Below are 22,590 nucleotides of genomic sequence, written 5' to 3'. Positions count from 1 at the left end.
AAAATACTGGACATTGATATTTTCTCAATTTGTTTCCCGGGCAGGAAGCTCAAATACTGGACTGTCCGGTTCAAAACCGGACACCTGGCAACCCTGGGCAGAGCAGTAAATGGCCCGGAGGAACAGATCCCCTTCCATGTGAGCCAGGGCCCTTCAGAGCGTCCCCACAGGTGAGCAGTGCCCTGGCCTGGCAATTAGGGGAGGGGAGAGATGAGGGAGACAGTGGAAGGGGGCGGGGCCTGGGCAGGGTTGCTGCTGCCTCCCCAAGTGTCAGCTTCAGTCACTGCCCACACTTGGAATCATGGTTAAAATTACCCCCCTCCGACCCCCAACCAACATCTCCAGTGGCCCTTCTGGTTGAGGCCCTGACCTCATAGGTGGCAGGTCCCAGGTCACATCCCTTCTACCCCCCATGCAAAAGGGTGATTGGAACGGGGAGGGGCTCCCGCTGCCTTAAGTTCCCACCAGGCAGCAGGTTCGGAGCAAAGGCCTCTCTTTGTGTGAACCGCTGCCAGAGGGACACCGGCCGGCTGGCTGCCAGCCACTCATCTTCCCCTGGCTTGTGTCTAGCTCCCAATGCAGACTGGAGACAGGTGTGGGAACAGGGAGAGGGAAGCCGCCTACACATCGCCAGAGCCAGCAGCACAGGGTCTGGGGAAATGTACTGCAAAAACACAGGCCCTGAGCTAGGGTATGTCTACACTACAGAGTTAGTTCGAACTAACGGACGTTAGTTCGAACTAACTTTCATAGGCGCTACACTAGCGCTCCGCTAGTTCGAACTAGGAAAACCTCATTTTACGAGGATTAAGCCAAGTTCGAACTAGCTGGTTCGAATTAAGGGGTGTGTAGCCCCTTAATTCGAACTAGTGGGAGGCTAGCCCTCCCCAGGTTTCCCTGGTGGCCACTCTGGCCAACACCAGGGAAACTCTATTGCCCCCCTCCCGGCCCCGGACCTCTTAAAGGGGCACGGGCTGACTACAGTGTCCGTGCCAGGTGCAAGCCTGCCACCACCCAGCCAGCAGACCCTGCACCTGGCACGGATCAAGCCAACCACCCGATGCCCCCCAGCCCTCCCCCTCTTCCCGGGACCAGGCTGGCGGCTCCCGGGAGCTTGCCCGAGACCGCAAGAGGCGGGCACCTGCCTGGGCTAGTGCGGACATCGTGGACCTCATCCACGATCTCCACACTAGGCACAGGAAAGTGGCCGTCTAGGGCAGGAGAGCTGCCAGCCTGGCCACCCAGGAGCAGGTGTGCATGAAAATCAAGGTGGTCCACTGAGACCCCCGACCCTGAGCCCTGAGCTTACAATGGCCGTCCTGGGTCAGACCAAAGGTCCATCTAGCCCAGTAGCCTGTCTGCCGACAGCGGCCAACCCTAGGGACCCTGGAGGGGATGGACCGAAGACAGTGACCAAGCCATTTGTCTCGTGCCATCCCTCTCCAGCCTTCCACAAACCTTGAGCAGGAACACCACTCTTACCCCCTGGCTAATAGCACTCCATGGACCCAACCTCCATCACTTGATCTCACGTTCCTTTAAACTCTGTTCTAGTTCTAGCCTTCACAGCCTCCTGCAGCAAGGAGTTCCATAGGTTGACTCTTTGCTTTGTGAAGAACAACTTTCTGGTACTAGTTTGAAGCCTGCTACCCATTCCTTTCCTTTGGTGTCCTCTAGTCCTTCTTTATGGGAACTAATGAAGAACTTTTCTGTATGCACCCTCTCCACCCAACTCCTGCTTTTAGAGACCTCTATCCTGTCCCCCCTCCGTCTCCTCTTTTCTAAGCTGAAAAGTCCCAGTCTCTTTAGCCTCTCTTCATATGGGACCTGTTCCCAATCCCTGATCATTGTAGTTGCCCTCCCCTCTCCCACCCTCTCTCTTCTCCTTTCCCACCTCCTTTTCCCAGTCTTCCCCAGTTTTGTTCAATAAAGACAGATTCCATTTTTGAACCCAATTGTCCTTTATTTTGTACATCAAGAAAAGGGGCTAGGGAAGGGTAAGTGGAAGGAGGTGAGGGAGGAATGGGGTACGAGCCCCCGATGGGGAGGACTGGGCTGGCTCTGCGGGCTTCTGGGCGTGGAAGCTCTCCTGCAGCCCCCAATTGCCCCATCTCCCCAGATGGCAGCCTGCGGCAAGTGCAGCCGGTCTGATGGCCGAGTGCTGTGATGTGCCCAGTGTGGGCACTCCGGGCACTCCAAGCCAGGACTGGTTTGCAAACAGGGCACTCCTGAGAACTGTCTGTCCGGGGTGGGGGTCGGGTCCCTTTAAGCGCAGCCCTCGGCTAGCCTGAGACAGCATCTCTAAGTCCTCCTCTGATGCCCTGCCAGCACTGCTTCCGGCCATCCTTAAGCCCGGTTCAGGGTCCACTTAATGTGGACATGCTAGTTCGAATTAGCAAAACGCTAATTCAAACTAGTTTTTAGTTCTAGACGCGTTAGTTCGAATTAGCTTAGTTCGAATTAACTAATTCGAACTAAGTTAGTTCGAATTAGCTCTGTAGTGTAGACGTACCCCTAGTGTTTAGGCTTCTACAAGGCACATCCGGGAAGACGAGTGCTCAGCGCTCTAGGCCCCACGTCCATGGGTTAGACACACAAAGCTGCCTGTGGAGCAGGGGATATGCTGTCCCTGCCAGACTTGCAGCAGTACCGACCAGATGTGATCCTATTCTCCCCCGCCCCCCTTCCCCTCTTCCCTCCAGATCTGAGGAAGTGGGTCTGGCCCACGAAAGCTCATCACCTATTAAACCATCTTGCTAGTCTTTAAAGTGCTGCATAGTTTTTCCTTTTGTTTAATTCCTGTTCTGTTTCCCTCCCCCCTTCTCTCTGCCCTGCCCCCTCTTTTCAGTTTCGCTTTCATGTTTTGTCCCTCCCCTTCCTTCCACTCCTCTTTCTTCTTCTCCCTCAGTGTCAGCACAAGCCCGCGCCCGGCAGAGCAGACACACGCCCCATGGCAGTGGCCTCCACAGCGACAGCAGGAGACATACAAGAAGAAGCCATTTGTCCCATCTGCCTGGGGTATCTGACAGAGCCGGTAACAGTAGCCTGTGGGCACAACTTCTGCCGAGCCTGCCTCACCCGGCACTGTGAGCAACAGGGAGCAAACCCCCCCAGCCTGCCCCTAGTGCAGGGCCCCGTTCCAGAAGGGGCAATTCAAACCCAACACCCAGCTGAGCAACATCGTGCAGAAGCTCCAGCAGCTGGGCCCACAGCCCGGGGCAGAGCGAATGGAGGGTCGGTGTGAGAGACACGAGGAGCGTCTGAAACTCTTCTGCCAGGAGGATGGAGCCGCCATTTGTTTGGTGTGTGAGAAATCCCGGGACCACAAGTCCCACACGGTGGTGCCCGTCGAGGAGGCTGCCCAGGAGTACAAGGTAGGAGACGCTGCTGACTGTGCCTAATTAAAGCCCTGCAGACCCCAGGTTTATCCCCCTCCCAATACAGGGACAACAGTTCACAGCCGGCTGCTGTAAGGGAGGCAGCTAAATGAAAGAGTCTGGTTTTCAGAAGGGCAGTGGGAAAAGATCCAGATTGTTTTGGCCCAACACTGGAAGTCCCCACACCCTGACAGAGAGAACAGGGCCGGCTGCTCTCTGTGCACCTGTCACCCACCTGCCACGGGGAGTGGGCAGCAACCAGGGCTGGGCTCAATATCTGGGGGTTCCCTTTCAACAATACAACACGGAACTGGCTCAAGTCCCCCCCCCTCCACCCCGCAGTAACTCAGGCAAATTATACCCCTCCCCTGAGCTAAGTTCCGTACATGGGCGCGCACAAATTCTGAACCCACCCACCTCAGCAGAGCCCCCCAGCGCTCCCTGTCCTGGGGCGTGGAGGGTAAACTGCTGCTGGCAGTGGGCTTGGTGGGAGAGTGGGGGGCCAAGGCCACATGGTGGCTGGCCAGTTGCTCCTGGGGTGGGGCCATATGCTGGGGCTGGAGCTGGCGCCTGGGGCAGCCACCTGCCACAAGGTCACTCCCCAGGAGCAATGGGGCAGCTGTCATGCCCTGGCTCCAGTTTCCACATGGTGGCTTCCTGGCTGCTCTTGGGGTGGGCCGCATGGCAGGTGGCTGCCAGAGCTGAAGCCATTTCTAATATAGCCGTGTGGTCCTTCACTAAGGGTATGTCTACACTAGCCCCCTAGTTCGAACTAGGGAGGCTAATGTAGGCATTCGAAATTGCAAATGAAGCCCGGGATTTAAATATCCCGGGCTTTATTTGCATCTTCCCATCCGGTCGCCATTTTTAAATCCCCTTAGTTCGAAGTAACTGCCCACGGCTAGAGGCGGCAGTTAAACGTTAATTCGAACTAAGCCCTTACTTCGAATTAACTGTTACTCCTCATTCCATGTTACTCCATGAGGAGTAACAGTTAATTTGAACTAAGGGCTTAGTTCGAATTAAGGTCTAACTGCCGCGTCTAGCCGCAGGCAGTTACTTCGAACTAAGGGGATTTAAAAATGGCGACCGGAAGGGAAGATGCAAATAAAGCCCGGGATATTTAAATCCCAGGCTTCATTTGCAATTTCGAATGCCTACATTAGCCACCCTAGTTCGAACTAGGGGGCTAGTGTAGACATACCCTCAGTGCTTCTCCTGGGCCAGGAAAGGCTCAGGGTTCAGAGGTATTGGGGTGGAGTGGGAGTGGGGGTGGGGGTTCTGGGCCCTGTCAGGGTGTCTCCACAGCACCGTAACTCGAAACAAGATGCTTCAGAGGTAGCCGAGTTAGTCTGTGCAGGATAAACTTAAAAAACAAGAAATAGTCTGGTAGCACTTTATAGACAAACAAAACATGCAGATGGGATCATGAGCTTTCGGGGGCACAGCCCACTTCTTCAGATGACCAGAATGTTGGATGTCCAAAACTAAAATAAAATAGGGGAGAAGGCCAGGAGGAGAGGGTGGGGAGGAATGGGAGAGGTGGTGGGAGGAGGAGGAGGGAGAGAAGAGGCCGTGGGTATAAGAATATCAAGGGGAAAGCCAAGCTGGAATGTAACAGGAATAACAAATAGTCTATAAGCACCTAAAGACTAGATAGTCAGAAGAGGCAGATAAGAACCACAACCGTGCCGTGTAGACGTACCCTCAGGAAGCTGTTTGGCTGGATGCAAAGGCTGCTTCTCTGCCTCTCTCTCACCAGCCCCTGCCGGCTCCTGGCTCAGGGTGTCCCTGCAGCAGCACCACAGGGGCAGGAGAAGCCGCGGCCTGGGCCCTTGGGCAGGGAGAGGAGGGAGCTCGAGGGAAAAGAGTGAAATGGGGAGACCTGGAGGGGGCTGAGGAAGGGGCGTGAGGGGCTGCCCAGAGCGGGGCTGACAGGACAGGAGCACGTCGCTCTGCCGGGTGACTGTCAAAGGGGACCCAGGGTTACGGCAGCCCAGGAGCAGTTATCGGTGTCTGTTCCCCCAGAGCGAGCGCGTCCCCTGGGCCTGGCAGGTCTCCAGCCACATGACAGCTCTGCCCTGGGCAGCTATAGGGCCCAGTGCCCTAGTGTTGCGAAAGCCTGGGCTGATAGAGAGTGGAGTGTGGGTCTGGTTCCTGCCTGGGTCTGGGCAGAGCCGCCCCAACCATAGGACTGATCGGGGCAACCACCCTGGGCCCTGCACTTTGGCGCGGGGGGCATGAGGCCCAGAGAGGCCTGTGGAATTACTGGGAGGGCTGGCACTGGCAGGAGTAGGGTTGCCAGATGGTTTCACCAAAAATACCAGACCCCCCCCCAAAAAAACCCGCTGGGCCACTGAAATGCAGTCGTGGCCCCTTTAATTGCTGGGCCGCTCCCCTGCCACTCCACCCCCCACCCCCGCATGTCCCTCGGTTCAATACAAAATACCTGGCAACCCTAGGCGGGAGCCATGGGACATGGGGTGACCCAGCAGCCTTCAACGCTCTGCCCTCTCCCAGTCAGATCACCCCACTTCACTGGGGTGGCAGGAGGTGAAGCCCCCAGCCCCAGCCCACTCCACTCCCCTCCCCCTGCCCCCCGCAGTGAAAGTGGGACCCAGGCCGGGTCACTTCACTTCCTGTTGCCATGGTGAGTGTGGGGGGGGAGGACTGAAACTTGTTGCCAGCACCAGCCCCTCCCAGTATCCACTCGGGAACCCTGTGGGAAGGGTTGAATGGGGGTGCAAGGGGGTATGTGAGGGGCAGGAAGGGGCAGAGTGGAGAGGGGCAGGACTGGTGGGAAATGGGGTGTGGGGCAAGAAGGGCTTGCGGTAAGGGGTGAAGTGGGAGCAGAGCAGGGATAGGAAGGGGCAGGGCAGGGTCTGGAAGGAGGGGAGGTGTCCCAGCCCCACAGCCCCTCGAGTTGGGTCTGGGGCACGGTGCAGCGATGTTCCTGCCCCAGCTCTTTGCACCCACTGGCTGGAGGGATCATTCAGGGGCTCCCCAGCCATTTCCCCTCTGGCCCACACACAGGGACGTGGTACCTGAGCTAACACACGGGGGTGGAGTTGCCCTGAGTGGCTGCGGGAGGCAGAGCCCCTGCTCGGAGCCGGGCATCTCTGCTCCCACGGTGCCTTTGGGGCTGGCAGAGCCGAGCGGCTGCCTCCTTCCAGGCCGGGTCCCTGTGTGCGTGGAAGGCCGGTGTGTACGGCGCTCGCCGCCCCTCGGACAGGCAGATAACGGCTGTTTGTCATCCATGATGCCCTGTAGGAGAAACTCCAGGGGGCCCTCGGCCCGCTCAGGAAGCAGCTGAAGGAGGCCCAGGTGCTGACGTCTAAAGAAAAGGAGAAAACCACAGAGTGGCAGGTGGGTGTCTGGGTTTCTCTCCCCGAGCCCTTCCCCCGGCAGCGCTCCCAGGGGTGAAGGAGCCAGAAAGCCGCAGGACAAGGCGATGAACCTGCTCTGGCAGATCAAGGCTAGTTGTGGATGTGTCTTCCCATGGTGACATCGACATGACGGCACCCCCACTGCTGCCGGGACACCCCCTGAACGACCAGAGCCAGGGCGGGTCCCAGCCTCTGCTGCCATCGTCTGGCCCCCCCATCCCAGTCACCTGCTGCTGCTCCTGTGACCTTCCCTGGGCTTGTCTGTAGCCAGGGCGTGAACGTCTGTTCTGGTTCCCCGGCCTGTTACCGTGAGATCCCCGCTGAGGGTGTAGGGGTCTGATGAGGATACTGACTGGTCACGGGGCACATGGCCAGGCTGGGTGAGGCCAATGTCAGCCCTGGCAATCAGGGCTGGCCTTAGGCTGATTCGTCCGATTCCCCCAAATCGGGCCCTGCACCTAAAGGGGCCCCGCGCCCTGAACCCAGAAGCATGGGCAGCGAGTTACATGGGCTTGTGGTGCCCATGTTCCAATATGAGCCGGGAGCCCTGATCCACCAATATGTGGAGCTGGGTCTCTCCCCCAGCCCTGCCTGGAGTGGGCCCTGGCCCCCCTGCACATCCTCCCATCCCAGCCCCAGAGCATCCCCCCCGACCCCATCCCATCCCTGCCGTGTGCAGCTTTAAGTCCGGCTCCCCCTTGCCGGCTGCTGCTGCCATGCGTGGCGTTTCCAGGAGAGCGAGGATATGCCCGGGCATGACATGATGTCACAGCCCAGGACTTTAAAACTGCTCGGTGCCACATTGCACCACACAGCCTAGCTCTGGGTTCGGAGGCCGGGGCCTGAGTGCAGATGCCGGCCCTTGTGTGGAGCGGGAAGGGGAAAATGGGAGGGGGAGGAAGGGGCTTGTGGGGAGGGGGAGGGGAGGAAGGGGCTTGTTCGGAGGGCGGAGGGGAGAAGGGGAAGGAAGGGGCTTGTGCGGAGGCAGGAGGGGGAAGAGGGAGGAAGGGGCTTGTGCGGAGGGGGAGGGGAAAATAGGGGGAAGAGGCTTGTGCGGAGGGGAAAATGGGAAGGGGAAAATAAGGGAAGGGGTGGGAGAGGAAGGGACTTGTGCGGAGGGGGAGGGGGAAGAAAGGGGAAAGCACCAAGGGACAGGGTGGAGAAGAGACAAATGTCGGGGCCAAGTGCAGACAATGAGGGAAAGGACAGGAGGGGAGGTGTCAGTGGGAGGGGGGACAGGGTGATGCTGCTAGAGGAGAGGGAGGGTAAGGTCATTGGGGGCTAGAAGGGGGAGGGGGAGGTGCTGGGAGAAGGCTTGAAAGAAGGGGTGGGCATGAGAAAGGTGGGGATGGAGCAAGTCATGTGTGAGGGCACAGGGGCATGAGGGGAATGGGGGCAGAGAGTGGTAAGGGGGTGGGCATCAGGGGAAAAGAGGGCAAAGGGGCAGGGGCAGTGAGGGAAGGGGGAGGCACCAGGAGGGTGCAGAGCTAAGGAAAGGTGAAGGTGCCAGCGGATTCTGGGGTGAAGCAGAAGAGCAGACACCTGCAGGGGAGGGACCAGCACCAGAGGAGAGAGGCAGGGCAGGTGTGTAGAGGGAGGTGTTAGGAGAGGGGATTGGGAGGGGTAGCTCACATGATCAGAGTGGGGCTACTGTAGAAGTGGGCACAGGGGGGAGAGAAGGGCTGGTGGAGGGGGGGCAGGTTGCAGGAGGGCTGAGGGCAGTGAGAAGGGCAGGAGTCAGGACACCAGAGGAGGGTGAGGGGTTGGGGGGCAGTAGGCACCAGGGGAGCTGATGGAGCAAGGAGAGGAGACATGGCAGCAGAGGGGAAAGGTAAAGGTTTATAAAATATTTATAAATAACTTGGGTGCCACAGTGGCACATCCAAACAAGCCACATGAACTCAGTACTCATGCACAACACAATTCATTCTGCTCATGGCAGGAAACTCTTAGGCTGTGTCTACACTGGTGGCTTCTTGCGCAAGAAGACGTCCACACTGCCATGTGCGAGCTGTGCTTTTGCGCAAGAGCATCCATGGCAGTGTGGACGCTCTCTTGAGCAAGAAATCTCCAATGGCCATTTTAGCCATAGGGGTTTCTTGCGCAAGAAATCGCTGCCGAGCATCCACACTGCCCTCTTGCGCAAGAGAGCTTACACCTGTGGGGGTATGTCTACACTACCCCCCTAATTCGAACTAGGAGGGTAATGTAGTCATTCGGAGTTGCAAATGAAGCCCGGGATTTGAATTTCCCGGGCTTCATTTGCATGATGCCGGTAGGCGCCATTTTTAAATGCCGGCTAGTTCGGACCCCGTGCCGCGCGGCTACACGCGAAATGGACTAGCTAGTTTGGATTAGGCTTCCTATTCCGAACTAGCTGTACGCTTCATGGAACTCCGAATGACTACATTACCCCCCTAGTTTGAACTAGGGGGGTGGTGTAGACATACCCTTAGAAAAGAGCGTAGCTCTTGCGGAAGAGCAGGTGGGCAGTGAGGATACTCTGTGGGTTCTTGCGCAAGAATGGCTGTACTTGTGCAAGAAGCCACGAGTGTAGATGTAGCCTAAGAGGAAACACTTCCCCCAGCCTCTCTGCCCCCGAGTTAATGTCACACACATTGGGTTGATGCAATTACAGGATAGTTGCATGAGGGGGGTTTGGTGGGAGCCAAACTAATCCTTTTTGGTAGGAGGATGGTGGGAAAAGTCCTTCCAGAGGGGTGACATGACACCTTTTACTTCTGGTCATGTGTCCATCTTGCCCCGAGCGTGTTACCTCCAGAGGCCTGGTTAACAGCGGTCGGGGGTGTGGCTAATGGGGCACCACCAAAAATTATACAAACCTGCTGCCCCTGCCTGAAAGTGTGTCAGGTGCGCTGAGAGAGGGAGCATCAGCCCCGGAGGAGGAGTGCAGCGGCTACCTGCACTCCAGGAGGTGAGAGTTTAGTGGGGGGTGGCGGATGGTGGTGGGGTGGTGGGTTGTGTTAGCTACCTCCGGGGCTTTTAGCTAGGGATTTTTTGTGTGTATTCTTTTTTTTTTTTTTTGCTCAACCAAACTTGCTGTGGGGCCCCGTCGAAATTGTTCGAATTGGGCCCTGCACTTCCTAAAGCCGGCCCTGCTGGCAATGCCCTGAGGGCCCAACACCCACATGAGCCCCAGGACGACACCCACAGGGCTATTGGCACCAGCCCTCGATGCTGAACATGCAGCCCTGGGAGCCTGTTGTCAAGAATGAGCATCACCCACACCCTGCTGTGACGGGTCCTCTTGGTGCGTGAGTGCCCTGCGCACCCAACTCTCCTTCCCCGGAGATGCCTTGTGCTGCCTCTCCCACCCCCATCCCCGTACATCTCTCCTGTTCCCTCGTCTTCTTCCCTCCCCCATGTCCATCCCATTCCACCTGCAATAACAGACGGCAGCTTTACCTAGCACCCTGGACAACCCCACTAGGGGACTGGCCCTGTTTACTCTGAGCTAAAACCAGCCCTTTATGGTACAAACAACAAGGAGTCTCGACTCCTTGTTGTGTCTGCTGAAGCAGACTGACACAGCTACCTCGCTGAAACCTCCTGGTGCATTTACCAAAGAAGTAACTGTCCTTACAACCTCACACAGATCCGATTCTCCCTGCTTCACAGACAGAGGCCCAGCCTGTAACTCAACATCTGACTGGTATTTTCTCTGTGATTTTCCTATTTTCCTTTCCCCAGAGGAAAGTGCAGGTGAAGCGGGAGACGATTGCCGGTGAATTTAACAAGCTGCACGCGCTGCTGAGGGAGGAGGAGCAGCTGCTTCTGCAGAGGCTGGCGGAGGAGGAGCGGGAGACTCTGCAGAGGCTACAGGAAAATGTCACCAAACTCTCCCAGCAAAGTGCGTCCCTGCAGCAGCTGATCACAGAGATGGAGGGGAAGTGTCAGCAGCCGGTTGTCGAGTTGCTGAAGGTGAGATGGCATCAAAACTCTGCCTCCAGTCAGAATTACAGCTCAGATCCATGGGCCTGGATCCCAAAAATGAGAATAAATGTGCTATGTGTTTTGCTCACAGACAATATTGGGCCAAGGGCTCCCTCGGTTCCAAACGGTTCAGTTCGGGTGGGAGGGAATCATGGAGATCCAGGGAGGCCCTGGGAGATTAAATGTTTGGTGCAAAAATGATATGAGCCCATCCCTGCTGTGACTCCAGAGCATTGGACTCAACCAGTCGCTAAACACAGATACAGGGGCTGGGTCCCTAGGAGGAAGAAACATTTAACTAAATTCCCGTCCGACCTACAAACAATGAATCGAGTGTAAATGCAAAACGACGCAGGAGGTTTTGCCGCAGAACAGTGAAGCCTGGGACAGGGTGGGGGGGGTTCATCTATTCTCTGTATGAAATGCTGCTGCCTGGGTGGGGAATCGCTGCGATTTATGCCCCTGGTGTTCACACAGAGAACGATTCTCTTTCTCCTTTCAGGATGTGAAAAGCACGTTGAGCAGGTGCGTGTCCCAGTTTTGCTGCCCTCCTATTCCTGGTGGGGGCCCTGTGGCGATGCCGGCGCAGGGCAGCTGATGATGCTGGGACGTTTGCTTCCTAGGAGTGAAAACATGAAACTCCAGGGACCTGAAGCTGTTTGCACCAACCTGCAGCAAGGATATAAAATTTGTCTTGATTTGAGGGAAGCTCTGAACAGATTTGCAGGTGAGTGGAGCCCCTGGGACATCAAGCTGTTTGGTGCCGGGGACTCTGGGCAGAGCCTGGGGCCCCAGGTCACATGTGGACCCGGCTGGGAGCTGTGCAGTAGCTGGAGGCTGATGGGCTCAGTGCTGGGGTGTTTGCCTGCTGCTCACACCCACCTGCTGGCACTTGCAAGGGATCTGACCTGGCCCCATCACCCTGACCCTCCCTGACCAGGTCAATGGGGCCACTGAGCAGGTGCTGGGAGGCCTGTCCTGGGCCCATGTGCTGGGGGCTGCCCAGACGGGTCCTGGGGCGTGTCTGTGCCTCTCTCCAGGCACTTGGGAGGCGCTGCCCGGGGGCGTAGCCGAACCTCCCGTGTCTGCAGCGCCTGGTGTGAGAGTCTCCAGTGTGTCTGCCCCAGGGCTGGGTGAGGGGAGCCAGGGGGTGGCTGGGGCAGTTGTTAACTGGGGACACCTGCGCCCCTGGGGCTCTGTGGCCAGTGCCCGCGCTGGGAGATGCCGGGGCAGCGGCAGAGGGTCTGTGCCACTCGCAGGGCCCAGGGGACACGTGGCTCTGGGCAGAGTTCAGGCTGGAGCCGAGTCTCCACTGGCAGCCGGGTCTGTGGGCTGAGATCAGGGCTGGGGGGATTTTCCTGGCCAGGGCACATTTCACAGTCACCCTGGAGTGTCCCAGCTGGTGCCCTGAGCCTGGCCTGCCCATCACTGTGCGTGGCTGGGGCTGGGGCCAGTCCCTCCCTGCCAGTCACTGGGGCCTGGGCACCTCAGCTCCTCAGACAGGTTTGCAGAGGGGCTGGGCAATCGGGTGCTAATGGTTCATTGGCAGAACAATTCGATTTGGGGTCCAGTGAAACTGTAGCCCGGGGGCTGGAACTCGTCTGGGAGCCCCAGGTTCCATCCCCGTGTGGGGCGGGGCAGGGATGGGAATGTGGGTCCCCTGTCAGGTGGGGGCTGGAACCGCTGGACTCCGAGGGTCTGACGTGGGGTCCCTCAGTCTCTGCTGCTGCAGATGCTCCCCTGGGTGTAAACACGGCCCTGGGCCCTGGGCAGAGCGTGGGGGTGAGACTGGCTCTGCAGCACAGTGGGGCAGCCCCACCTGGGAACCCAGAGTCCAGCCCCCAGCCCCAGTGACCTGCAGTTACTGACCCATAACTCAGTGAGGGGAGGGGCGCGGCCCCGGCACAGCAGTGTCTGAGGCCATGGGAGCCGGGTTCCCTTGCACCGATGCACCTGCCCCCGTGCAAACCCCCAGCGCAGCCACGTGGGTGTGAACTGGGACTGGCCCCCAGGGCAGCTTCTCCCAGGTGGGGGGAGGCAGGAAGTGGAGAAATGGTTCCTCCTCCCCACTGCCCTCATTGGCAACAGCCCATTGGTTTGCAATTACATCCCCCTCCCATCCTCCACTGCCCTGCCCCTCCTAGGAGCCCTGGGGGAGGGGCTGGGCCAGGGAAGTGGAGACCTGTCCCTCCCCTCCCCCCCTCTGTCTGTCCTTACGCTCCATCCCTCTATCTCCCTGGCACCTGCCCTTCCCCTTCTCCTCCCCCTCCCCACAGCCTTCTGGTGCCGCCTCCTTCCCTCACTGCCTCCCCAATGTCTGCCTCCTGCCTCCTCCTTCTCTGAGTCCACCCCCTCACTGCCCTCTGCCCCAGTTCTCCTCATGCCCCTCTGCACCCTCACATGTGACTTGCCCCACCCCCGCCTTCCTCATGCCCCCTCCTTTCACCCTTTCTGCCCCGGCACCCACTGCTCCCTCCCCTCCCCCTCCCTTTTGTCTGCCCCTCCCTTCCCCCTTCTCTCCCCTGGCACCTGCCCCTCCTCCTGCCCTCTGGTGCCCTCCCTTCCCTCGCCCCCTTCAACCTCCAATAGCTGCTTCACACCTGGCCCCTTGTTGGCCCTGGTGCCTGTCACACTCCAGACTGCACCCCTGAGCCCCTGGCACTTGCTGTTAGTGCCCTCTAGCCCCTGGCATCCACCCTTCCCTTGCCCTCCCACCCCGATGCCCACCCCTCCCTCAGCCCCATTTACCCCTTGTGCCTGTCCCATCCCCCACCCCACCACTGTCCTGCTGGCCTTTGTCTCTCCCCCAGTCTGCCCCCCCACCTGCCTCTTCCTTCTCTTGCCCTGGGCCCCACCTAGGCCTCAGCATGAGCCCTTCCCTCACCCCCTGCCTGAGCCTGCCCCTTTCCTCTCTCCCTCCCCCTTCCACCTTCCCCTTTGTTCTGCCCTTCCCCTCCCCTCCCCTCCCCTCCCCTCCCCTCCCCTCCCCTCCCCTCCCCTCCCCTCTGCCTTCCGGGCTTCATTTGCAAGTGCGGTATGCCTACATTACCCTCCTAGTTCGAACTAGCGGGGTAGTGTAGACATACCCTGACACCTGCACCCACCCCCTCCCCAAGCCCCACTTTGTGCTCTCCCCCTTTGGCCCCCTGGGCCCATTTCTCCCAGCTGCCTGTCCAGTGCAAGTCCCCACCCTTGGCCCCTGTTGGGCCCCCTAATGTTTGTCCCTTTGCCTCCCCTCTTGCTCATTGGCGCCCTCCCCTCCCCTTCTCCTTATCTCTGGGTCCTGTCCCTCCACTCACCTTCCTCTGCCCCCCTTGTGCCCTCCCTTCTCCACACCCAACTCTCTGCCTCCCGTCCTCCCCTGTTCCCTTGTCCCCACTCTGCCCCCTGGCGCCTGCCCCTCTGCTCAGCCCCCTCCCCCCTGGGACTGCTCCTTCCCTTGCCCATCTCTGCTCTCCTGGCACCCACCCCTCATGCCCCTCCCCCCTTGCTGCCCTTTTGGCCCCTGGGGTCTGCCCCCCATCCCCTCTCACCTCTCTCTTTCCCCTCATCACCTGCCCCGTCTCCCACACCCTCCTTGCCCCTGGGGCCACATGAGACCTGGAGAATATGGGCAGGTGCGGAGAACGTGAGTCAGGAAGTGTCATTTCCCCTTCACCACACACAGGATCCAGGGCCACCCAGTGACGTGACCAGGCAGCGAGACTGACCCACACACCAGGCAGCATTTCCTCAGGCAGCACAGTCGGCCGGCGGGGCTCTGCCGGGGGTGGGGTGAAGGCCAAAGTGACAGCATGGTCAGAAAGGGCAAGATCTGTTCACGGAGGGTCGCTCCGCCAGTGGCTCTGAGCCAGGATGGGCAGGGATGCGCCAGCCTGATCTGAGTGTCCCTGGTCTCTGTGCGCCGGACGCTGGGAGTGGCCGACAGGGCAGGGATCACGAGACGATTCCCCCTCTGCTCATTCCCTCTGGCTGCTCCAGGCGCTGCAGTGGCAGGAGGCAGGACACTGGGCAGAGGGACCAGGGGTCTGGCCCAATATGGCTGATTTTGCATAAATATTAATTATAATAATCACAACACAGTCAACACAGAAACTCCCCCAGACACTGGCCTGTCACGCTAGCGATGTCGTGACACAACGACCTTGGAAAATGATGGATTTTAAAAGTCTTGGCCTCCTAGGAAACGTGTTTTTCTATCCAGTTTCCAGGCACTAAGCAGGGCGCTGGAGCGACGTCACTGACACACAGTCCCACAGACCCATGTTCTGGCTGCTGTTTCTGTGCCACCGTTCCCTCTACTGCTCCGTCCCCAATGGCCCGGCACCGGCACCTTCTGCTGCCCCCTGCCCCGGTGCCCGTGGCCCATCCCTCCAGGTCCTACCAGCTCTGAGCGACGGCAGCTCTGAGTGGGGAACCTTGCGGCTAGTGCAGGCTGGGCTGCCCCCCCGCCCCCACCATACACACACACTGTCCCCAGCAGGGCTCAGCCCTGAGAGCTCTGTGACTGCAGCTCCAGCCGTTACTGAATGAAGCCAAAGGCTCCGTCCGGCCCAGGCAGCTCTGTCTGCACGGGAGAGAGGGGCCGGCAAACCCCTGGGCCACCCGCCCTCTGCTCACCAGCCCCCGGCAGCCCCACCCTGCTCCCCAGCGTAGGGCGTGTGGGCGTGGCCGGGGCTTAACCTGTCACCAGAGAGGGGCCGGGCTCCACACGTTTGTTATTTTCCCAACTGAATTGACGAGCCCAGAGGTGCCAGGGCTGAGAACTGCCAGGCCCTGAGATCTCAGAGGGGGCCACGTGAGTCTGTTTCTTAAAAAAAAAACCTTCAAAAACCAACGAGTGGTCCTGGAGCAGCTGAGAAACCAACAACAAATCTCTCAGGGTATGTCTACACTACAAAGTTAATTCGAACTAACAGACGTTAGTTCAAATTAACTTTAATAGGCGCTACACATACAAACCGCTAGTTCGAACTTAATTCGAACTAGCGGAGCGCTTTGTTCGAACTACGAAAACCTCATTTTACGAGGATTAAGCCTAGTTCGAACTAGCTAGTTCGAATTAAGGGGTGTGTAGCCCCTTAATTCGAACTAGTGGGAGGCTAGCCCTCCCCAGCTTTCCTTGGTGGCCACTCTGGGTACCACCAGGGAAACTCGTCTGCCCCCATCCCGGCCCCAGAGCCCTTAAAGGGGCATAGTCTGGCTACGGTGCCCGTGCCAGGTGCAAGCCTGCCAGCACCCAGCCAGCAGACCCTGCACCTGGCACGGATCGAGCCACCCACCCGATGCCCCGCAGCCCTTCCTCTCTTCCCGGGACCAGGCTGGCGGCTCCCCGGAGCTTGCCCGGGACCGCAAGAGGCGGGCACCCGCCTGGGCTAGTGCAGACATCGTGGACCTCGTCCACGATCTCCGCACTAGGCACAGGAAAGTGGCCGTCTAGGGCAGGAGAGCTGCCAGCTTGGCCACCCAGGAGCAAGTGTGCAAGAGAATCAAGGTGGTCCACTGAGACCCCCGACCCTGAGCCCTGAGCTTACAATGGCCGTCCTGGGTCAGACCAAAGGTCCATCTAGCCCAGTAGCCTGTCTGCCAACAGCGGCCAACCCTAGGGACCCTGGAGGGGATGAATCCATTCCTTTCATTGGTGTCCTCTAGTCCTTCTTTATGGGAACTAATGAAGAACTTTTCTGTATGCACCCTCTCCACCCAACTCCTGCTTTTAGAGACCTCTATCCTGTCCCCCCTCCGTCTCCTCTTTTCTAAGCTGAAAAGTCCCAGTCTCTTTAGCCTCTCTTCATATGGGACCTGTTCCCAACCCCTGATCATTTTAGTTGCCCTCCCCTCTCCTAGCCTCTCTCTTCCCCTCTCCCACCTCCTTTTCCCAGTCTCCCCCAGTTTTGTTCAATAAAGACAGATTCCATTTTGGAAGACACGTTATCTTTATTTTGTACATCAAGAAGAGGGGCTAGGGAAGGGTAAGTGGAAGGAGGTGAGGGAGGAATGGGGCACGAGCCCCCGATGGGGAGGACTGGGCTGGCTCTGCCGGCTTCTGGGGGTGGAAGCTCTCCTGCAGCCCCCCAATTGCCCCCTCTCCCCAGATGGCAGCCTGCGGCAAGTGCATCCGGGCTGATGGCCAAGTGGTGTGATGTGCCCAGTGTGGGTAGTCCAGGCACTCCAAGGCAGGACTGTTTTGCAAGCGGGGCACGCCTGAGAACTGTCTATCTGGAGTGGGGGTCGGGACCCTTTAAGCACAGCCCTCGGCTAGCCTGAGAGAGCATCTCCACGCTCTAAGTTCTCCTCTGATGCCCTGCCGGCACTGCTTCCGGCCAGCCTTAAGCCCTGTTCAGGGTCCACTTAATGTGGACTTGCTAGTTCGAATTAGCAAAACACTAATTCAAACTAGTTTTTTAGTCTGGATCCGTTAGTTTGAATTAGCTTAGTTCGAATTAACTAATTCGAACTAAGTAAGTTCGAATTAGCGCTGTAGTGTAGACGTACCCTGTGTGAGTCCAGAGGTGCCAGGGCTGGGAACTGACAAGCCCAGAGGGGCCGGAGTTGAGCCCTGGGAAAGCCCCATCACAGAATCGTTGCTGAGGGACCCTCCCCCAGGCAGGCCCAGCCCAGCTCTGCTGCTGCCCGTCACTCAGACACTAAAAGGGTCCCGACATTTCCTGACCCCACATGGCACCTCAGTGGTTTGTGCCCAGCCCCAGGCAGAACGGATCCCGGGCAGCCCAGCTCTGTGGGCCGGGCCCCAGACAGGGCAGGCGTGTCCCTGGCAATACAGGCTGGGCCTGGCATCATCCCAATCCGGCTCCTCATGAGCTGTTGCGGCGGGAGGGGCACGCTCAGACCCTGCTTACACACTAGTGGGTCGGCCGGGGCAGCCGCATCAGCCCCATTGACACTGGCACAGACAGCAGCCGGGAGAGCTTGTCCGGGCCCTGCTGTCACACCCGCCCTGCGTTCTCAGGGGAGATTCAGGAGCCACCCAGTGGATGAGCAGAGCGTTCACATGGCCACAGCCCATGTGTCTCCTGGGTGTGCCTCAGTGCACATCATAAAATGTATTCCACACATGGCTAGGAACAGTTGGACGGAGTACTGGTGTACACCCCGCCCCGCACACCCAGGATCCTAGGGACACCCCGGCTGGAACCTGCCCCTCCCTTCACCCCCCTCTGTCCTCATGGTACCTGCTCCTCTTGCCCCCCCATGTACCCCCGTCTGTCCCTCCCTTTCCCTCTCCCAGCATCAGCCTGTCCCCTCCCACCCTGACCCCACTGACACCTTCCCACCCCTCCCCCACTCCTCCTGCCCTTTCCCTTCACTGTCTCCCCTTGGCCCCTGTTAGCCCTGGTGCCTGCCCCTCCTCCTGCCCCATTGCTGCCACCCCATCTGCTCCTCCTCTCCCCCTGCCTTTAACCCCTCCCCAAGTACCTCTCTAGCCCCCTGGCACCCTCCCTTCACTCGCCTTCCCACCCACTGAGGATCAAACCTGCCACCACCACCCACATCTGCCCTGATGCCTTCCCCATCCCTGTCCCCTGGCATTTCTTTCTCCCACACTCTGCCCCTTCTTGCTTCCCCTTTCTCCTCCTGCCCTGCCCCCTTCTCCTCAGCACAAGCCCCTTTCCTCTCCTCCACACCTACCCTGGTACCTGCCCCCTCCCCTCACATTCTCTCCTCCTTCCTCTTAGTTCTCCCCTGCCTCCCTCATCCTGTACCCCTCAAGCCCCTGGGACCAATCCCTCTGGTCACCTCTTCTCTGCCTCCCTCAGCCCCCTCTCTGCCTTCACCTCTGTCAGAATCACAGAACTGGCAGAGACCTTGAGAGTACGTCTACACTACAACGTTAATTCGACCTAAGCTAATTCGAACTAACGCGTCTAGAACTAAAAACTAGTTCGAATTAGCGTTTTGCTAATTCGAACTAGCAAGTCCACATTGAGTGGACCCTGAACAGGGCTTAAGGCTGGCCGGAAGCAGTGCCGGCAGGGCATCAGAGGAGGACTTAGAGTGTGGAGATGCTGTCTCAGGCTAGCCGAGGGCTGCGCTTAAAGGGTCCCGACCCCCACCCCGGACACACAGTTCTCAGGGGTGCCCCGCTTGCAAAGAAGTTCTGGTTTGGATTGCCCGGAGTGCCCACACTGGGCACATCACACCACTCGGCCATCAGCCCGGCTGCACTTGCTGCAGGCTGCCATCTCGGGAGAGGGGGCAATCGGGGGGCTGTAGGAGAGCTTCCACCCCCAGAAGCCCGCAGAGCCAGCCCAGTCCTCCCCATCGGGGGCTCGTACCCCATTCCTCCCTCACCTCCTTCCACTTACCCTTCCCTAGCCCCCCTTCTTATTGATGTACAAAATAAAGATAACGTTTCTTCCAACATTGACTCTGTCTTTATTGAACAAAACTGGGGGAGACTGGGAAAAGGAGGTGGGAGAGGGGAGGGCAACTAACATGATCAGGGGTTGGGAACAGGTCCCAGATGAAGAAAGGCTACAGAGACTGGGACTGTTCAGCTTAGAAAAGAGGAGACGGAGGGGGGACAGGATAGAGGTCTCTAAAAGCAGGGGTTGGGTGGAGAGGGTGCATTCAGAAAAGTTCTTCATGAGTTCCCATAAAGAAGGACTACAGGACACCAAAGGAAAGGAATGGGTAGCAGGCTTCAAACTAGTAAGAAAAAGTTGTTCTTCACAAAGCAAATAGTTAACCTGCGGAACTCCTTGCTGCAGGAGGCTGTGAAGGCCGGAACTAGAACAGAGTTTAAAGGGAAGTGAGATCAAGTCATGGAGGTTGGGTCCATGGTGTGGTATTAGCCAGGGGGTAGGAGTGGTGTCCCTGCCCAAAGTTTGTGGAAGGCTGGAGAGGGATGGCACGAGACAAATGGCTTGGTCACTGTCTTCGGTCCATCCCCTCCAGGGTCCCTAGGGTTGGCCGCTGTCGGCAGACAGGCTACTGGGCTAGATGGACCTTTGGTCTGACCCAGGACGGCCATTGTAAGCTCAGGGCTCAGGGTCGGGGGTCTCAGTGGACCACCTTGATTTTCATGCACACCTCCTCCTGGGTGGCCAGGCTGGCAGTTCTCCTGCCCTAGACGGCCACTTTCCTGTGCCTAGTGCGGAGATCGTGGACGAGGTCCACGATGTCCGCACTAGCCCAGGATGGTGCCCGCCTCTTGCAGTCCAGGGCAATCTCCCGGGAGCCGCCAGCCTGGTCCCGGGAAGAGAGGGTGGGCTGGAGGACATCGGGTGGGTGGCTCTGTGCCGTGCCAGGTGCAGGGTCTTCTGGCTGGGTGCTGGCAGGCTTGCACCTGGCACGGGCACCATAGCCAGCCCGTGCCCCTTTAAGGAGTCCGGGGCCGGGAAGGGGGCATAGAGTTTCCCTGGTGTTGGCCAGAGTGGCCACCAGGGAAACCTGGGGAGGGCTAGCCTCCCACTAGTTCGAATTAAGGGGCTATACACCCCTTAATTCGAACTAGCTAGTTCGAACTTGGCTTAATCCTCGTAAAATGAGGTTTTCCTAGTTCGAACTAAGCGCTCCGCTAGTTCGATTCAAATTCGAACTAGCGGAGCACTAGTGTAGCTCCTATTAAAGTTAGTTCGAACTAACGGACGTTAGTTTGAACTAACTTTGTTGTGTAGACATACCCTGAGAGATCAAGTCCAGGCCCCTGGGATCCAGCACCATCCAGACCATCCCTGACAGGTGTGTGTCCAACCTGCTCTTCAATATCTCCAGGGATGGAGACTCCACAACCCCCCAGGCAATTTATTCCAGTGTCTCACCAACCAGACAGGCAGGAAGTTTTCGTCATGTCCAACCTCAACCTCCCTTGCTGCAGTTTGAGCCCCTTGCTTCTTGTCCTGCCCTCAGAGGCCAAGGAGAACAATTTGTCTCCTTCCTCCTTCTAACACCCTTTTAGATACTTGAAAACTGCTCTCATGTCCCCTCTCAGTCTTCTCCTTTCCAAACCAAACAAGCCCAATTCCTTCAGCCTCCCCTCCTAGCTCATGTTCTCTCGACCTTTCATCGTTCTTGTTGCTCTTCTCTGGACCTTCTCCAATTTCTCCACCTCTCCCCTGAAATGTGGGGCCCAGAACTGGACACAAGACTCCAGCTGAGGCCTGATCAGCACAGAGAAGAGCGGAAAGACGACTCCTCGTGTCTCGCTCACAGCGCTCCTGGGAATCTGCCTCCCTGGGGCCTGCTCTTCCCTTTGCCCCTCGGCCTGCCTGGGGTCTCCTCCCTGGGCCCCCCTTTGGGTCCTGTGGTGTAGGCCCCACCCCATCTGTGCTGCACTGGTGCCCACATCTCCTCCCCCCTCTGCCTCCTTAGGGCCTGTCCTTCCCCACACCCCTCTGTCTGCCTCTGTGCCCCTCTGCTCCCTTCTTCCCTCTCTGCCCCCTGGTGCCCAACCCCCCTGCCCTCCTTGCATCTGCCCCTTCACCCATCCCCCCAGCCTCCCAGGGGACTGCCCCTTCCCTCACCCCTCTGTCCCCTTGTGCCTGCTCCTCTTGCCCCACATTGGCCTTATGGTGGCTCCCTCCCCTCTGCCCCTCTCCCTCTGCCCCATCATCTGCCCCTCCCCTTTCCTCTCCCAGCATTATCATGCCCCTCCCCCAACCAACAGCTTCCCACCCCTCCCCCGCTCCTCCTGCCCTTTTCCCGCTCTGTGTCTCCTCACCGGCAGAGGGGCCCTGACTCCCCTCAGGTAATAAGCCCCCCCCCCGCACAGCGATTAACGGGGGGGGCAGGTTAATTTCCCCCTTAGCCCAGAGACCCGCCCCTGCCCCCGGCCCTGACTCTGTGACTCTCTCCCCAGTGGACGTGACGCTGGATCCAGACTCGGCTCATCCCAAACTCGTCCTGTCTGAGGATCGGAAACGTGTGAGATACAGAGACGTATGGAGAAGGCTGCGACCGGCTTTGTTCGACATCCTCAAGATATTTGAAAACTGTCCCTGTGTGCTGGGCGCCGAGGGGTTCGTGGGCGGGAGGCGTTACTGGGAGGTGGAGGTGGGGGACAAGACTGAGTGGGAACTGGGGGTCTGCAGGGAATCTGTGAGCAGGAAGGGGCTGATCAGACGCACACCTGGGAGCGGCTACTGGGTCATGTGGCAGAGGCATGGTACTTATCAGGCTTGTACCTCCCCCCGTACTCCCCTCCCCGTGAGCGCCAGGCCCAGCCGGGTGGGGGTTTTCCTGGACTACGAGGCGGGCGAGGTCTCGTTTTACAATGTGACTGACAGGTCCCATCTCTTCACCTTCTCCGGCACCTTCTCCGGGACGCTCCGCCCGTATTTCTTCACTGGTGACGATGAGGCTCCCCTGACCATCTGCCCGGTGCTGGCACAGGCAGGAGGGAATCCCTGCCCCTGACAGTGACCCCGTGGCACCAATGGGCCCTACCCAGCGCTGCTGTTCTTCCCCCAGTGATAGGAGCTGGATACTTCAGGTACCTGGATGTTTTGTGCCAACCAGTCGCTGCCCCTTTCCCTTTGCAACTGGAGCCTCCAGTGGAAAACCGGACACCTGGCAGCCCAGCCCAGGCTGGTGAATGGGACCCCCTGGCTGGAAGGAGCCCAGGCTGCTTTTCCCCCCGACCCAGGTTTGCTCCAACCACAGCACAGGGTGAGGCTGGTAAGAAACGTGGCCAGACAGCGGGTGGGGTTTGCTGCCCTCACCTTGCCCCATCCCCTGCCCCAGATGAGGGGGGAGGGGACTTTCACTCCTGTCAGAGTTTTCTACGGCTGTGAAATCTCAGTGTCAAATATGAAAGAAAAAACGTTTTCTAATTTAGAAACTGTTATCATTGTAACAAGGTGTCAGCACAAGAACATTTTCCTTTACATTTCAACAGCTTTTTATAAAAA

General features: G+C 58.6%; 1 pseudogene across 1 annotated transcript; it reads left to right on the top strand.

The window, feature by feature from the left end:
* The first annotated feature begins 2,874 nt into the window (after positions 1-2,874).
* On the top strand, positions 2,875-22,225 carry LOC149522479 (E3 ubiquitin-protein ligase TRIM39-like; annotated as a pseudogene). Its single transcript, XR_016347290.1, has 6 exons — positions 2,875-3,374; positions 6,648-6,743; positions 10,475-10,705; positions 11,220-11,242; positions 11,341-11,444; positions 21,540-22,225. The product of XR_016347290.1 is annotated as an E3 ubiquitin-protein ligase TRIM39-like (transcript).
* The last annotated feature ends 365 nt before the right edge of the window (positions 22,226-22,590 follow it).

Source organism: Pelodiscus sinensis, chromosome 19, assembly GCF_052426305.1.
Source record: "Pelodiscus sinensis isolate ZL-2025 chromosome 19, ASM5242630v1, whole genome shotgun sequence".
Taxonomy (NCBI): domain Eukaryota; kingdom Metazoa; phylum Chordata; order Testudines; family Trionychidae; genus Pelodiscus; species Pelodiscus sinensis.
Note: the sequence above shows the minus strand (reverse complement) of the source record. Positions and strands in the feature narration are given on the sequence as shown.